This window comes from Helicoverpa armigera, chromosome 12 (assembly GCF_030705265.1).
Source record: "Helicoverpa armigera isolate CAAS_96S chromosome 12, ASM3070526v1, whole genome shotgun sequence".
NCBI classification, from domain to species: domain Eukaryota; kingdom Metazoa; phylum Arthropoda; class Insecta; order Lepidoptera; family Noctuidae; genus Helicoverpa; species Helicoverpa armigera.
In genome coordinates, this window is record NC_087131.1 from 9,911,324 (window position 1) to 9,927,051 (window position 15,728).

The 15,728-nt window shown below is 35.7% G+C and overlaps 1 protein-coding gene across 3 annotated transcripts in view; it reads right to left on the reverse strand.

Annotated features, from left to right (window-relative positions):
- The window catches only part of LOC110383911 (uncharacterized), a 102,538-nt gene that overhangs the window by 72,645 nt on the left and 14,165 nt on the right, over nt 1–15,728 (reverse strand). The gene's annotated exons all lie outside the window — the stretch shown is intronic.

Sequence of the window (15,728 nt, forward strand, 5' to 3'; positions counted from 1 at the left end):
TAGAGTTATTTTCAAAGATCATTTAAATGATACAAATCAAAATTACTTACATAATATAATACCAATAATTCTCCTATTTCAAGCCTACAAGGACAGTAAGACAGATTACTTGCATTGAAATGGGCCATAATACGTCTATACCGGCTTCTGAATTAATTTAATGCCGGGAGTCTCACAAGGTGAAGCAGGAAATTGCACAATGTAAGCTATCTCGGTTTATTAGGTGTTACAATGTACAGTCACGTGTAATATTATGTAGGTATTCACTGAGCAAAATTCAAAAGCGATTTCTTCGTGATATTGGTTTTTAGTTTGAGATGAGACCTATTTCATAATATTGTGGTTTCCAAAATCTTCCTCTTGTAAAAAATCTAACGTTAATAAATAAAACAAGAGACAAACGCTATTGAATTTTGTAAATATAAAAATATTGCTTGTGTTTGTACACTCATTACGTAATTTGCAATTTTTAACGGACTTTTAAAAAGGAGGTTCCCAGTTTGACCTGCCCAAGCGAGAATACCTTACTATTGGCTGAACCAATTTTAAGTCGATTTTATGTTTTTATAAAAAGTTTTATTGACATTTATATATCGTTATTCATTTTTATCTTACTTCCTAAAGGCTACCTACGCTATATCCCAGTTTCCCCAATAGGGGCAAAACCGTGGATGTTCCCCTTCGAAGCTATTTTCATCCCTTTGACGTTATCGTGTATGCGTAGCTTTTTCTGAAAGGAATTGATTGCACGCCTGTGGGTGACCTAAAAATGTATTTGACCTTAGCAATGTAGGTAGTTATTACAGCCTTTTCATCTCAAAATAACTTTTCATTTATGTTAGGTTACTTTTACATTTATTATTGGAGTAATTTTATATTTTGGAAATAGGTCTCATTTCAGTTGTAAATATTTAGGTACCTACTGCGTTTATACAACATCTCGATAAGTCGGGACTGACATAGTAATCGGGATTATAGATTCTCCTAAAAGCCCTAAATAAATAAAGAATAGAAAAACTATCTATGTCTCGATACAAACTGATTGGTCAGCCATATTTTCACAGTTTAAATACCATTCTCACTTTAAAATTGCGCAATTTTAAAACATTCCCATTTATTTTGGTTAGCCTTTTATTTTCCTACACAAACAGTTTTTGACAATAACCTGACAATACTCATAACACAGTATTGGCAGCTTGCCAGTCCCCTGGAATTAACAGCCGGGCCGCGTTTACACTGAAGCGAGCGTGAGTGACGAGTACCCGTCACATCGTAGCACCGTTTCATTAAAATGATAATGACCCTACCAAGGACTCTCTCGAGTATAATTACTGCCAGAGCTATTGCTTGATAGATATATTTATATTTTTGGCGGGATTTATTCGTCCGTGATATTTGACCTTATTTTCTGAGAGGAAAGGACATTGTTCCGGCTCCATACATGTTCTGCCTAAAAACCGTTCGGATGGAAAGTGACTTCTATAAACTCTTAAAATTATATGGAATCCTATGAAATAAGTTTTCACGAACGGACACTTCAGGAAACTAAAATAATTACAGAAAAAAGTTATTATTTTGAGGTTATAAATAAAAAATAACCAAGCTTGCGTGAAATATCAGAGTAGTATTATCAAACTACACTATACAAAATATCAACAATACTATGTACAGCTCTATATGTTCTCTTCTAGATCTAGGAAAAGACTACTCTACTAGATACTAGGAAAAGAGATATCACACATATACAATTATCATTTTACAAAGTTGCATTTTCTGTCTGTCCCTATGAATGCTTAGATCTTTAAAATTACGCAATGGATTTGGGTGCGATTTTTTTAATAGATAGAGTAGGTCAAGAGGAAGGTTTACACTAAGGTTTTACATTGCCACCGTGCGAAGACGGGGCGTGTGGCTAGTTTTCATAAATGCTCAGAATTATTATGAAAAACAACTACCTAAACGCTTTTGCTTTCAACGTTACGTTTCTTAATATAACCCGCGGTCCAAGAAGGCACTGAAGGCACTGAAGGTCCGGAACCAAGAAGGCACAGACAGACCATACTAAAAATGTCATTACCACGCAAAATAATTTAACAGTTAAAGTAAGGTTTACCAATAACAATGAAAGAGGTTTTCGAGGATGTGCAATAAAAACAATATTTATATTCAATTAAAGGTTTTTAATCATTAATATTTCTCAATAATATATTATCTAAGAACTGTGCAAGGGGGTTCAATTGAATTTTGGTATCTCGCCCAGCTTATCCATTGTTGTATGCAACGAAGTATTTCTTCGTTTTCTAATACCAAAGAACCTCCAGCAGATCCACAATTTACACAATATGAACTATATTCTGCATCCATTGTTGTAATTATAATACAACTAAATTCGATCACAGACAGAGCAATATCCGAAAATGCCAGGAAAATCCAGTCCTTTACACACAGCCGAGTCTACCAAGTACGCAATCTAATCGGAGTCCGTAATCAAGCCAAAGTTGTTAGAATAAAACCATGAAACGCATAGAAAATCACAAAAGAAACGATAGTTGCAAAGCAATCAAACCATTGACATAATTATATTCTAATCAAACTGACTACTAGCAAACTGACTGAAGTACACCAGTGTTGCCAATTACGAAAGTATAAAGCCCCCAGTACACATTGGCCCAAGCGTGGCCAATACACGCCATCACCAATGTGTACACGGGTATTGGTGTATGTTGGTGGACATTTGTCAAGGTTGGCGCGCATTCGGCGAGTTGTCGGTTTTTTGGGCACACATCAAAGGAATCGTGGCCCAGCTTGGCGTGTGGTGTTTACACATTCGGTCAATGTTTAGTTCGTCACCGACCGCTGAGAATAGTACACTTTTGTGTTGCGTGTAAAAATAAATATAGTAGTAAATATAGTAGTGTAGTATAATATAAATATATATAGTAGATAGTGTACAGATAAATAGCCGCAGCCTTAATTACTTCGACGTCCATCGCAAGTGGTTTGCCAGGCAGCAATGAGCCATGCTCCAATGTGTTAACACTATTTGATCGTGGCACTACATTTGTGCATCGCAAAGGTTGGCCCAACACAGGCCAATGTGTACTGGGGGCTTAATACTCGAATGCCAAGCTAGAAATTCGCGATTTCGCTTAAAAAAATATAGAATACTAGTTTTTTTCTAGCTAGTCAGTTTAGGTATTTAAATGAATAAAGTGTTACCAACTTATTTTAATAACCGATTTCGGAAAGGAGGTTCTCAATTCGATCCGTATTTACCGAAATCGCGAAATCTTCCGAAACTGGCAGCACTGGACGACGGAAACATTTTATAAGGCATCAATAATTGTGACCCTACTTTTTATTTGGAATTTATTTATTTGAAGTGTCCGTGGAATACTAAAATATGTTTTAAACAATATAAAAATAAATAAAAATTATAGTATAATTTATATTCACATCGGTTCTTAGGCCAAAATTGAACAATGTCCTTTACCTAAGGTTTACGAGCTGTTGCTTACTGTGCGGTGTGAATGATGATATTTTTTTGTTTGTGTGTAGAAGCCATAATGTTCAGGGGTTATCGTAAGTAGTATAATAGGCTGACGGAAACCTTTTTATTGTTTGGCATTTGTTTTGTCATCGAATTATCACTGATGAATAGGGCGTAAAATAGTTCTTATGAAATGGTATGGTATCCTAGCAACCGGGTTCTTAGCGCTATGTTTTCATTGCCTCCGGTGAACACTCTGACAACTTTATTCTCAAGTTAATTGGAGCATCTTGATAAAAAAAAGCCATGCATAGTTTAACCTAAACAGAGAATCAAATCCAGGATATACAATACATGCCCAGAAAACAGTAATTTTTTTCGACTAATTAAGCTACATACTTGTAAGCAAGGTGAGCTACAGTGCGAGAAGAGTGGCGACGGATTGTGAAGCTTGCTAACATCCCTGGGGCCCGATTCTCCTAATTTTACTTAAGCGCCCTTCGATTGACGTTCGACTCGATTCGACTGAGATCCAATCCCGACTCGATTACGATTGAAGCGTATGTGGCATTCCACTATTTTTTCTTTGAAATAAACGTTTTTATCCTTTTCTGTCATTCAATAATGAATCATTTTGTCTGCAAATGATTTACGATTGCAAAATGATTGTACAGCAAACTACCGCATAGACCAAAATCATCAAAATAGCAGACCAATCGCACACCAATCAAATGTCAATCGAATACGATTGGTCTTTTATTAGTAGCAGAATGCCCGTTATGGTTAAAACTGCTATTACGATCATATTGCGATTCGATTTCTATTCGATTTTGACATTATTAACTTAGGAGAATCGGGGCCCTGATATGACGACCACGACCACTCTGCCAAGAGTGTGATGACAGAGATCATTCTCATATACCTACGTGCAGCCTATCATCAACAGTGTACGTATGTATATGTATGTATATGGAAGCCAACCTCAACATAATTATGTAGTTGGGAAAAGGTTAGGCAGATGATACACAGCTTACATTTTATGCAATATATCTACGCCACTGCGCTTCAGATGCAAAGCGGAGTGATAACGAAACACGTAAACAAGTCACTCATACTGACATGTACTAAATAGCATATTCCTCTATTTAGAACATATTGATATCAGTAATGTTGTCTCTATTATATTGTTTTGTTGTAAATATGATGTTTCCTTGTATCCATGTAATGTAATCCTTCTCCGTGTGAGAGGAGGCCTGTGCCCAGCAGTGGGACGATAAATAGGCTGTAACTAACTAACTAACTAAATATAATGTTGGATCCTTTGTGCAGTCGCGACTGATATAGAATTGTGTTTTGCGTTCAACTCATTCATCGTTAGGGTAAATAATAGTCCAGTCAGTTAGTTCCTGAATTTTATTGTATTGTATTGTGTCTACTCTATCAAGGAAATAAATAAAATGCGTTTTATTGCGGTGTACAGTGTACACAACAAATAACAAAATACATATAAATCAAACTAATACTACCTCTAAATAATCTCATTTTAATGGTTTCCACGCGGAATTTCCTTGGGTCAGCCAATTGTAATATAAGAATTAAGGAAAAACCAAGATAGTTTTAGCTGTCAGTGTACCTATGATTAGTAGAAGAATGTATGTCACTAATGCGGAGGCAAAAATTTGTTAGTAAAATAAAACTTGTTTTCATAACAAGCATCTCTATCATAAACTGCCAAAATATATATTCTCGCCCTTGTTTATTTTCTTTATTAATTTATTATCCCTTCGCTACTGTTGTTGTTTATGCCGAATTAATGAGCCAGAAGATTTGACTATGAAAATATTACAAAATAATATTGTGATGGAAAACAAATAGGCAGTGAGGAACTTTACGAAGTTTGGTTACGTAAGCGATTACTTATTTATTAAAATGTAATAAGCTATCGACATCATCATCTGTCTATTCAACTATGTTGGGATGGGTTTCCAGTTTAATCGGATGCAGCTGAGTAGCAATGTTTTATTACCCTCAACACTGAAGCTTAGGCAACTCGAACTCTTGTAAAGACTGGTAAAAACATCATCATCCTCCGAGCCTTTTTACCAACTATGTTGGGGTCGGCTGACTGGTTAAAACAATAGTGGTCTAAAAGATAAATAATAAGAAATCGACATAATGTTTCTCAATAATTTCTACTCTCCAAGTATTTTAAGTTCCTTGTTGTTCCAAGAATTTTCGCCAAGAGCAACGCAAAAAGCAGCTAATAGTGGGAAATGGTGGAAAAACGTGGAGTTTTCTCGGATGAAGTTCCTGTTTAAGTTGTGAAGACTTAACTGAGTTGTTGTTCTTAAGAGTTTTAAAATGTTTGAATACTGTTTTATGCCGTAGAAAATCTTTTTTTGATGATGTTCTGTGTGGTTAGATTAAAAGCTTTAATTATTACCTATGTCCTAAATGAATGTTTCTTTGAGCCTGTCTCAATTTGTTCATCTGATAGACAATTTCTAAGTTTCTTTTCTTATATTTTCGATACCTAATTCCAGAAACTACTGACCCTTTTGGAAAAGTTCATTCAGTGTTAGTTTATCGGGGAAGGAAGGAAGGAGTAACGCGAGTGAAACCACAAAAGAAAACTAGTATTGTTATAACCACAATTGTTTAAAACAAAAGCTATCTTAAAATACAGTATAAGTAGCGTGCGTGCCCCTTAGTTTATCGTAGTTTTGCTTTATTTAGCTCTCGAACGCAATACTCATATGAAATACTTATCTCCCTTACGTACAAACGCAAGAATTATTGTTCCAAACACGTTTTGGAGAATAAACATCACTTCTATTAGAATGTTTTGATGATTGGCATGATTCGGCTGGAAAAATGTATTTGTAGATGTTTAAGTTTCCTTATGTGATTTATGTGTTGAAAATGATGTGATTTAGTTTTGTTTTTCTTGGCTTTAAAGGTTCGAAATTTCTAGAGTCTTGGTCTGGTGCTGTGTGCATTTTTGCATACCTACTCCTCTTAGAATCTATATAAAAACCAACATCAGGCACGAGTTGTCTGGCATATTGCTGAACTGGACCTATTTGGAACGGTTTTTTTTGTTTTGTATTTTCTACTCCTTATTGTATTTGTCTTGCGTTAAGTAAATAAAAGTTTACTTGAGCGTTTACAGTATACTTGAGCGTTAGTTACAACTAAAAGTAGTAGTCAAAGTATGGGGTAGGTACCTATTTATGTAAATGTTAGTTCCGTTTTCTACTGAAAATCAGGACAGTCAAATACCAAAGAAATCGTCACGAATTTAATATTGTTATGTCACCATCTCTATAAGCACTTATTGAAAAGCAAGTATTCCTGACGTAGCTCGAAGCCTGCAATATGTTTGGAGTGTTGCTGGCTCGCTGCCGGCCAGCTGTGCTGCAAGTAACCTACTTTCTTACTACTTTCGTGAACACCGACAGAGCTCTGGATAATCTAGATGTTTGTAGCTGGTGTAGAAAACTTTTCATAGATTTGATTTGGGTGTTTAAAAGGTGCTGAGATTTTTTCCACTTCTCTGAAAACACATGTACCGCCTGTATAAGATATGCAATGCTTATAAAGAATTGAGTATTGAAAATGTTTTTGAAAAATAGTAATTTCAGGATACCTACTCACTATAGGATACCTACCTAAGATTTCTTTAACAACTTTTTTGCAAAACATAATATAATACTTACTTTTGTGAAATATAAACTTATTTACTTTACTATTTACTTATCTATTTACACCTTTCAAAAAATTGGTGTTCTTAAAATCATATAGGTAGACCTAATGCAGCTAAAAGGATAACATATAATGATATATATATATTTCCTCACTCTACAATGTTTATAAAAGCAAGTAAGTAAACCGATTTACGACACATCCCCGCGGTTTTCCACTTCAATCTGGAAACTTTTTGTATGAGAAGGTGAACGTTCGACTGATGGATAAAATATGGATGGCAGGCGTTAAGAGGCGATCCGTTTTACGAGTCAGCTGCGAAGAACACTCACTCAGACGTGCTTAAATGATTTATTTTAAGAGGAGAAAAAATATCTGCTGTCTGGATCCAATATCAATTTATTTTTTTGGGGTTAAGCTCATAACTCTTTGCTTATACTTGGTGTAAAAAGCTTGTTACTAGATAAGCTAGCTTAATACCCTGTGAAGAGTAGGTTAGTGTTACACATTGTAGTATATTGTAGGTCTTGGTAATAAAGTGTTACTTGGTGTAGAATCGCGTAGCACACTGTAGCGTAGCGTAGCTTCGTAGCAACCTAACAATTACTATGTTTACATGTAAAATCTATATGTATACAATTATGACTGTCCTGTTTTACTAAATTTATCACACAGACGATGGCAATAAAATATTTTTATATTTTTTTCAGGAACAAAAGGCGAGACTAGACTACAGTAAGTAGACAACCCAGTTACCCAGGCAACAAGATAGTTGCCTGGGTAACTGGGTTGAGGAGGTCAGATAGGCAGTCGCTTCTTGTAAAGCGCTGGCACTCCGCTGAATCCGGTTAGACTGGAAGCCAACCCCAACATGATTGGGAAAAAGGCTCGGAGGATGGAAAAGGCGAGACACTGACCTTATTGCCTAAATGCTCTTAACAAAAAGAAAAACATGAATATTCCTAATACATACATAGGTAACGAAATTTCTCTCAGTCAAACGGATGGAAAAATATCATATAAATATATAAAGGAAAGGGAAGAACATCGGAATGCGGGCGAAACCGCGGTAAACATCTCAGTCATACATAAAACAGCGAATTATGTAAGTTCGAGCTTAAATTACGTAAGCTTTAAAGAAAAGAGGTTAATGCGATCATAAATACGTTGTTTGTTATAAAGTTTTCTCGCTGTTGTGGTTTACTGGCGTCGTAATAATGTTAGCACCATGCATGAATTTAGCTTGCCCATAATAAAGCTCGTCATATACCTAAGTTGGGAAGTCCGTATTCAAGGGAAATAATATTCTAATACCTACTTGCAATCTGAGACATTTTTAATACGTGCTGAAAGCTTTCTAACCATTCATTTGCATGCATGAGATATTTTACAAACAGAAGTTTAGTTAGGCACCTCTTATATAGTCAGAAACAAGAGATATAAGCCTATTTTGCCCGGACCTCAATATAATACAATACAACTAACTTAATTACACGTGTGGCAACTCATTTCAGGTAGAACTTAATTCCGTTTCTAACAAAACGACCACAACACAGGATCTTATATAGTATATAATATATAGGTACCTTCTATCTCATAGGTCGAAGAATTAGTATGCAAGGTCGACGTACCTTTTAATATAAAACATCTCGGCCTTGTTTTCTTGCGGCCCTAATCTGGGTCGCGTGCATGGAGGAGAGAAAGATGAGCGGAGATGCCATAGGTAAGACAGGTACCTAGGTCAGACGCCTTCTCGTGGGTCAAGCAACGTGCATTAGGCGTGATTACTAACTAGATCTAACGAAGCGTTCAGGGCCCATGTTTAATTTAGACAAATCCTACAGATTTTATTCATTAGTTAGTGAGTTTGTTTAAAAAAAAATGCACGGGTACTAAAACAGGCGTATGAGGGCGGAGCTAGTATAGTTTCTTGTCCCCGAACAATTGCATGTTGTCGCGCTACTTTCTTAGGTGATTTTGAATTATGACATATCCGCTAGTGATTTTGTTATCCGTGTTCCCTTGGTAATCTCCTGTCAGCGACGGCTTAATTCTGGAATGAGGACTATGCATGATGAGATCCGAGTCGTAAACTGAGGAATTTACGCTCGTGGGTGGCATATTGTGTAAGTAAACCATGGTTTATGTCGTTTTTCTGTGTTTTTTTTTAAATAAAATTGCCTGGGTTATAATAGTGTTTTGTAGGCCAGTAATAAAATATGGTTAATCGAGTATTTATGTCAAAATATTTTGAGTATCAGAGCTATGTTTAGACTAGGTACCAAATAAATTGTGGTACCCAATAAAACATACCTATCTAATAACGTTACACTTCTACAGCAGTCTGGTCAGCTCTATATTCAATTGAATTGTAAACACTTATTATAATTAAACGTTCTCTTGATTTGGTAAAATTAAGAAATCTAGTTGGGAAGTTTTGCAATGAAAGGGCTCGGCATGCCTTCGCCGCAGCTTAGGCGCAATTGAATTTGAATTTAAATAACATTCTTAACCAAATATACCTAGTTCTAGTAAGGAAATACACGCGTGCTAGTTTAATGAATTGAAAAAGTGCTTATTTTGATAAGATATAGAGGAATACCTAATTGGGTAAAACAATTTAAAAATATTATTGTTAAGTTGCAGAAATAATTGCTCTTATGTGGTCTTGATAACATTACCGGAGGTCCAATGTTCGTTGTTCTGAATTTATTTACTTAAAAACAAGAAAAACAATGCCTGTTTTTAGTCGGCTCATTTATTAAAAAACCATTGGTGAAGAGAAGGTCCTTAACACGGTATCCATCTTTTCGATGCCAATGTCGACCATTCTGACAAATGACGACAATTTCTAAGTATCTGACGCAATAACAAAATTACCTGGACAATTTAACTCGTCAAGCCTATTATTCACTTGGTACCCAGAAAATAGGCCAAACTCCTAAGTTGGGAACACTTTAGGCTGATCGAATCGAACTATGTTATCCCACCCTCCTTTGTTTCAAACTTACTGAAGCAGTCTGAATAAGGTGACTAGGTACAGGCAGCGTCAAAAGTAGATGAACAAAAAATTTACAAAACTACGTAAGGACAATAAAAGCCCAAATAATATCAAAATCATAAACTTCAAAAAGACGTGATGAATAGGTACTCTAGTAAGTTGTCGACAACACGATTTTTAACGGTTTTGAAATTTCAGATTTGTTCAGCTACTTTTGAAGCCGACTGTACATACTTCAGTACTTTTCAAAGTCATAAAACGTATTGGCTCGCCCTGAAAACTGAAGTTTGTGTCATTAAGGTCAGGACTCTTGGTCAAATGATTATTATTATATAGAAGTTAGGAGTAGGTCAGTAATGGACGTCAGAGATTATGATAAGGTTAACGACCCGTTTTCATGGAGAAAATGAGGAGATGACCTAGTTGGGGAAATGAAATGAAATGAAATGAAATGAAATGAAATGAAATGAAATGAAATCGTTTATTTTTGCAAGTTGGACATTACATCACTTTTACACGTCATTTTAAGAATGCTGAGGTCGGCATTTCCTAACTGACTGATCCCTGAGAAGAAACGCCGAAACAAACTCAAGGGTCATAGTCTCTTTTAAAGTCCAAACATGTTATAAATCAAGTAATATCATGTGTGAGTGTCACCATGTACGCGGTCTGGAATGGCCTTTTGAGGAAAGAGCCACATCAGGCTGGAGCTGACCAGTCCCAACAGACGGCACGCATGCATCAGTCGTCGTGTAGCTCAAACCATATCTTAGGGAGCTCAACGACCTGTCACACGACGATACCAGATCTGCAGAACATTTGCGTAGGCCATTCAAAAATACTCAAACCCGCCAGACAGTATTTATGTTATAAGAATATATAATGTTGCTCGCATACACGATACTCACATTCACAATAATAATAATAAAAAAAAATACAATTATAATATATAAATGTCAATAAACAATGTCATTAATAAAATGTTATCTGATGATAATATATATTTAAATGTCAAAAGTAACAATACACAGGCATTTGAAAAGATATCACTCACTAAGCGAGCAGCTCATTCCCAAGCTTTTTTATCATTTAAATAATCAGATATTTTGTAATATCCTTTTTTCAAAAGTTTGGATTTTATATGATTTTTAAATTTCTTGATAGGCAAATCACGAACCGCTTTGGGAAGTTTATTGTAAAAGCGTATACATTGACCCATGAACGAGTTGCTTACTCTGTGGAGGCGAGTAGCATGTACAGCAAGATTATGTTTATTCCTAGTATTTATGCTATGAACATCAGACATTTGAACAAAGTCTGATATGTTTTTATGAACGTACATTAAATTTTCAAAAATGTATTGAGAGGCAACAGTCAGAATATTTATTTCTTTGAATTTCTCTCTGAGAGAAACTCTGGGAGTGGTCACCTCTGCCAATGAACCTCAGTAATATCTTTGATTACGAACTAATCAGTGGAGGTTGGTTAGTATACCTACAACTATATATGGAAATAAGTAGGTGCTGATGATGTCTTTGCTTAGAAAATCCACTCATGACCAAAAAGCTGGCCTATATTTCCGTCAAAGAATATGCATTGCAATTCAGCGTGGCAATGCAGCCAGCCTTTTGGGCACGATCCCCGCTGACAGCGATACGGATGAGTTTTTTGATACTTACATAGTTTTTATTTTTCCGTGTTCCTTGTTTACCCATGTTTGCAAATATTAAATTACTTTGACTTTTATTTTTGTAAATATGTAGATTCTAATCTACTACTAGGATATGCAGGTTTTGTACTAGAATAGTTTTTAATTTTAATTGTAAAATAATTAAATGTTTTCCAATTGAAATAAAATGAATTTTCGATCGTGACGTAGTTCTGAAGCCTACGTTTTACCTAAACACAGAACCATATACTGAGCGCGAATCGTGGTCCCAGACCAGACCATTATTATGGAAAATACTTTATACAATATAGACGGTATAAACCCGATAAAACTTTGCATTTAAACAGTAATATTGCTGAATAACACGTTTTTCAGGGAACACGTAGATTTACACGTGACTAACTAGGTGGGTTCGTCATTGAAACGTGCCCAAAACTGTTATCTGAGAGATAATAATATCATATCGTGTTCATATACTTAGATATTGATTGCATTTAAACCGCATGGAAATATAAAACTTATCCATTGATTAGTTGCAGATGATATCGTGAAGTGCAATGCTATGTAACAGGTACCTATTATGTTCCGTACTGGATGCACCTACTGTTAAAATAAGATTTGAATTGTTTTTTTTTTATATGTAGTGCTTATGTCAAAACAAAAGGTTTTGTGTACATAAACATTAGTAGGTACCCATTGATTACAACCGGCTACTTTACTAATCCACTGCTTTTTAAAGGCCTTCTCGAATCTGGTGGACCAGATACATTTCGTTTGTTGGGAAATCATTCAACATTAATTTTGATTGATAGAGAGCTAGGTACATTCTGACTGTTGAGCGATATACTGGTAGAAAACTGATGATGACTCCAGACCGATTTCGGTCACGGCGACTGCCTCAACTCCGTACAGATAATTGTCGCTGGTGTGCTCGCATATGACTACAGTAGCCAATCTTCTTTGAGAAGGTCCGCGCACATTGGGGACACATGTCCGCAATGTGCGCGGACATGTGTGCACACCATTATCATAATTGTAACTGATTGCCGCGGGTGGTCGGGCTTTCAGTTCGTCGCGTCTAGAATCAAGCTCTGACCGACGACGCTCCTCAAAGTCAGAAACTTTGTTTCTAACTAGAGCTCTCCAATCAGGCCGTTGGGCTGCTAGCCCTTCCCATTGCGAAGGCTCAATGTCACATTTTTTCATGTGACGTTTTTGCACATCTTTATATCGGAGGAACTGTCCGCCCTGCTTTCGTTTGCCCTCCTTTAGTTCGGAATAAAAGATGCGCTTAGCCACTCGCTCCTCCGCCATACGTGACACGTGACCGCACCATCTAAGCTGTCGCCGCATAAGGTAAGCCTCAATTAGAAAACTATAGTTATCACTATTTGAGTGAAATACTATTTGAGCAGGTGAGTTATCTATTAGATAACGTACTATTCGAAATGTTTGTCATATCCTATCTAACACATTGTTCACAACCAACAATATTATTCAGGTGCTCTAGGAAATGGAATCAAAACATAACATCGCTTGTTTTCCTAGAATTAGGTAGGATAGCATGATAGCACAAATACATTGGGCTTGACATAGGTATTCTAGCTAGTCTGTTCAACGGAGAACTGGTATTTCATAGGAACGAACACGACATTGCTACGCAACCTTTTGATTTAATCCAGAACCTCATGCACATCAATTGCAGACCAGGTTTTGAAAATGTAATGTACCTGCTAGGACCCTACATAATATTGTATAACGCTTGTCAGTATGTTGCCTATTAAACACATACTTTTAAGCAGCTTTCATCAATACATCGAGGCATCTTTCAGTAATCTACTTGTAGATACGTACAACATAAGTATAGAATAGATACATCTTATTTATATCAACTTAGGGCGAGTGTCTATTTTAAAATAACGCAGTCATAACAAAGTACCTATGTACTATTTGATAGGGTCTTAAAACAAATGCATATCTATATTTAAACAAAATCTTCCGTATAGGTATGTCTGCTAACATTCGCGAGACTCCTCTTTACTGAATGCAAGTGCATTGTCACTATCAGTAGGTATGTACTTTTTATCATATGAAGTGATAATGTCGTACGTGATATTATCAAACAAATAACAAAAGACAAATATCGTTATTGTTTTGTTTGAGAGGATGTGAATTGTAAAACTTCTGTATGTTTCCACAGACGTTGTTTATTTAGATAAAGTCTGTTTTTAGTTGCTGAGTGAAACTGAGTTTGTAATGTTAACTTTCACGTAATCTTTTTGTTGCTTAGTTACTGGGAAATACTGATAAAGAAAACTTTTATGGGTTCACGTGATTAAAATTAATAGCTCAAATATAAGAAATTCCTACATAACAACAACTTACTTTTTGTTAACAAACCTAAAATTAAGGCCGCTGCTATCCGCGGCTAGCATTCAAACCGTACCTTACATAAGAAAAACAAAAGCAATTTACATAAACAAATCAAGGTTGCCTAGCGACGATCAGGATTTCCAATCGCAGTGACGGCCATGTTGGAACACGCTCGCTAATGTGGCGGGAAATGGAAAGCCCAGCGAGCTGGGGTAATAGCTCGCGTCGTCTAAATTTAGCCATGTATAGGGGATGCTGCCAAAAGCAATCGCATTTAGGAATCGATAGGTATTAGGTAACTAAAGATCTTGTTTTTTTTTGTTTATTTGGCAAGCTTGATAACTTTGTCAGTTTTGGGGACGTAAGCATTTTAGATTAACTGTTCAGATTACGGTAATTGTAAGGCAATAGAAAATCAACAGTGTCTCGTGCCTATCTGTGCTCCGGCATACAGCGGGTTAAAGCATCTTTGTTTAACTATTATAGAAAGTTAACTTTTATTGAGAGTTTCATTCCATAGATCCATTATGGCCCTTCATTTATTTCAAATCCAACCAAATTATAGGCAGTTACTCAGAACCTTTTGTGTAACTTATCCTTCAGTCTTCAAACCGTACTTATTATAAGACCTTTAATTGAATTGGCAAGCTAACTCCAGATTATATAAAAGCTTTAATAACAGAGAAGGCAGTCCACAAGCTTCTATTTAAATAAATTAAACATGGCTGATTCGTAACTTAGAATTACGTAAATGATCACGTAACGTAGGTCCCGTTTCCGAGGAAACCGCCAAAGTTAATTAATTCCTTGCATAAATACTTATATAACAGTTCATTAACTTAATACAATGGATTTATTGGGTGTTAGAATTAAATTAATTCATTTGACGTAACATTAAACCATTAAACCTGTTTTTGTCAAAGTCTGAGTAAGCGAATTTCTAGATCTTTAATACTTCAACCCACATTAAGTTATTTTAAGCTCAATATAAGTGAAGGATTGAGAATTTCCACTTAATACAAATATATCATTTAATCTGAGTTACAGAGAAATTCTAGGTTTTGAATTCTAAGACTTGTGTATGTTGTTCTCAGTAGCGAGAACTCTGTAAATAGAGACAGTTCTTTGTCTTAACTATACCTTGAACCGCATTCTGTTTACATGATGTCGTGTCTAGGTATTTCATAATGTCACAATATTGAGACGTTTCTTAGAAGTGTGGAATGGTATTAACATTATCTAAGTCCTGTTAGTTATTTTTACCTTTAAGCAGGTGCCTATATTTTGTTAAACATAAAAAAGTCCAAAACAAATGTGCGGAAGCAATATTCAACATTTTTTCTCAGCAAGATCAGATATTGAGGAGAATAATTTAGTTTTTTTTTTTAACTAAGACCACAGATAATTAACCAAATGAACACTAATATTCTAATATCTTCCTAATTCAAATTCCGCGCGTCATCTATGAGGATTTCAAATAAGGAACTGTT